This window comes from Colobus angolensis, unplaced genomic scaffold, assembly GCF_000951035.1.
Source record: "Colobus angolensis palliatus isolate OR3802 unplaced genomic scaffold, Cang.pa_1.0 Scaffold295, whole genome shotgun sequence".
Lineage (NCBI taxonomy): Eukaryota > Metazoa > Chordata > Mammalia > Primates > Cercopithecidae > Colobus > Colobus angolensis.
The window spans coordinates 1563014-1566080 of record NW_012116210.1 but is presented as its reverse complement, the minus strand read 5'-3'; the positions used below and the strand labels follow the sequence as shown (position 1 = coordinate 1566080).

The following is a 3067-nucleotide window of genomic DNA, read 5'->3' as shown; positions in this document are numbered from 1 at the left end:
GAAAGAAAGAAGGAAGGAAGGGTCTGAGGTCAGGCATGTGTCACACCTGTAATCCCAGCATTTTGGGAGAGCGAGGCAGGCAGATTGCTTGAGGTCATGAGTTCAAGACTAGCCTGGCCAACATGGCAAAACCTTGTCTCTACTACAAATACAAAAATTAGCCAGGCTTGGTGGCACACGCTTGCAATCCCAGTTACTAGGGAGGCTGAGGCAGGAGAACTGCTTGAACCAGCGAGGCAGAGGTTGTAGTGAGCCAAGATCATGGCACTGCACTCCAGCCTTTGCGACAGAGTGGGACTCCGCCTCAAAAATACATAAATAAAAAAGAAAGGTCAGTCTGAGGAGGTGACATTTTAGATGACACATAAAACATGAGAAGGAATTAGCCCTTCAAAAAATTGGCAGAGTTTTCCAGGGAGTGGGAAGAACAAGTGCAAAGGCCCTGAGGTAGGAAGTCCAAAATAGTTGAAAATGCTTCCAGAACTTCAAAGATAGAATCCCCCAGGGAGCTTATTAAACACACTACACAAAGCCAGGTGTGGTGGTGCGGGCCTGTAGTACCAGCTACTTGGGAGGCTGAAGTGGGAGGATTGCTTGAGCCCAGTAGTTCCAAACCAGTCAGGGGAACATAAAATACAAATCTCAAAAAATAAAAATAGTCCATCCCTGGCCCGCGCCAGCGGGCTGATGGCCTTATGTTGGGTCACGGGATCTCCGGCAGCATGGCGGACTACCTGATGAGCGGAGGCACCGGCTATGTCCCCAAGGACGGGCTCACCGCGCAGCAGCTCTTCACCAGCACCCATGGCCTCACCTAGGAGTTCCTGATTCTCCCAGGATTCAGACTTCCTAGCTGATGAGGCAGACCTGACCTCAGCCCTCACCCGGAAGATCACGCTGAAGACACCACTGACCTCTTCCCCCATGGACACTGTGACAGAGGCCAACATGGCCATCGCAATGGCTCTGATGGGAGGTATTGGTTTCATTCACCACAACTGCACCCCAGAGTTCCAGGCCAACGAGGTGTGGAAGGTCAAGTTTGAACAGGGCTTCACCACGGACCCCGTGGTGCTGAGACCCTCGCACACCGTGGGCGATGTGCTGGAGGCCAAGACGCGGCATGGCTTCTCTGGCATCCCCACCACTGAGACAGGCACCATGGGCAGCAAGCTGGTGGGCATTGTCACCTCCCGAGACATTGACTTTCTTGCTGAGAAGGACCACACCACCCTCCTCAGTGAGGTGATGATGCCAAGGATCAAGCAGGTGGTGGCTCTATCAAGAGTGACATTGAAAGAGGCAAATGAGATCCTGCAGCATAGCAAGAAAGGGAAGCTGCCTATCGTCAATGATCACAATGAGCTGGTGGCCATCATTGCCTGCACTGACCTGAAGAACCACCGAGACTACCCTGTGGCCTCCCAGGATTTCCATTGGCAGCTGCTGTGCGGGGCAGCTGTGGGCACCTGTGAGGATGACAAATACTGCCTGGACCTGCTCACCCAGGCGGGCATCAACGTCACAGTCTTGGACTTGTCCCAAGGGGACTGATTGTATCAGATTGCCATGGTGCATTACATCAACCAGAAGTACCCCCATCTCCAGGTGATTGGGGGGAACGTGGTGACAGCAGCCCAGGCCAAGAACCTGACTGACGCTGGTGTGGACAGGCTGCACGTGGGCATGGGCCATGACTCCCTCTGCATCACCCAGGAAGTGATGGCCTGAGGTTGGCTCCAGGGCACTTGTGTACAAGGTGGCTGAGCCCAGCGCTTTGGTGTGCTCATCATAGCCGATGGTGGCATCCTGACCATGGGGCACGTCAAGGCGCTGGTCCTTGGTGCCTCCACAGTGATGATGGGCTAACTGCTGGCTGCCACCTTGGAGGCCCCCCGTGAGTACTTCTTCTCAGACGGGGTGCGGCTCAAGAAATACTGGGGCACAGGCTCCCTGGATGCCATGGAGAAGAGCAGCAGCAGCCAGAAACAATACTTCAGCGAGGGGGATAAGGTGAAGATCACACAGGGTGTCTGGGCTCCACCAGGACAAAGGGTCCATTCAGAAGTTCGTGCCCTACCTCACAGCGGGTATCCAGCATGGCTGCCACAATATCAGGGCCCGCAACCTGTCTGTCCTTTGGTCCATGATGTACTCAGGAGAGCTCAAGTTTGAGAAGCGGACCATGTTGGCCCAGATCAAGGGTGGCGTCCATGGCCTGCACTCTTAGGAGAAGCAGCTGTACTGAGGACAGCGGTGGAAGCCGAGGTGGTGGAGGGGGCAACCCCCAGTGTCCACCTTCAGGCACAGCCTCCCTCCATCACTGAGTGGTCCACAGATTTGCACTATGGGTTCCCCAGCTCCTTTCCAGGGAGAGAGTGGGGGAAATTCTGAGGGGTCTGTGGGCCCTCACTGGGCATCCCCTGCAGAGTCAGGACTGTTCCCTGGGCCAGGCTGCCCTGGGAGCCCCCCAGAGCCCAGCCAGCTGGGCTCTCAGGCCCTGCACCTGCTTCAGGTCTTGCTCCAGCCTGCTCCAGCCTGGTCTCCACCCCAGGGGCAGGCAGCCCCTACTGGCTTCTCCTGTAGGGTACCTCCCTGCCCCCAGTCCCCCAGAAAATGGTGCTCTCCTGGCCCTGCCTCTGGCCCGCTGCTCCCTCAGCCATGTGGCACTTCTGAACTCCTGACCTTGGCCAAGGGGAGGTCTCTGTCCCCTTCCTCGACCCTGCGCTACCCTTGGGTCCTGCTCCTCAGGTCACTTCCCTGTCTCTGGCCCTGGGGAGAAGGCTGCCCTGGTTATGGCCGCCTGCCCCTCATTCCTGACTCACCACCGTCCCCAGGTGTACCATTCCTGCCCTCTCCTCAGCTGCAGTTGAAGGCTTTAACTTTGCACACTTTGGGATCACAGTTGCATCACTGTATATTAAATAATCAGAATAAATCAAGCAGGTCTCAATGCCAATAATAATAATAAAAAAAACAACATATTACACACAGCTTCAGGTGCCTTCTCTAAAAAGCCTGATTTCATGGGTCTGAGATAAGGCCTGGAAACTTGCTTTCAGGAAGT

The 3067-nt window shown here is 55.4% G+C and overlaps 1 pseudogene; it reads left to right on the top strand.

Annotated features, from left to right (window-relative positions):
• The first annotated feature begins 722 nt into the window (after window positions 1-722).
• On the top strand, window positions 723-2248 carry LOC105516934 (annotated as a pseudogene).
• The last annotated feature ends 819 nt before the right edge of the window (window positions 2249-3067 follow it).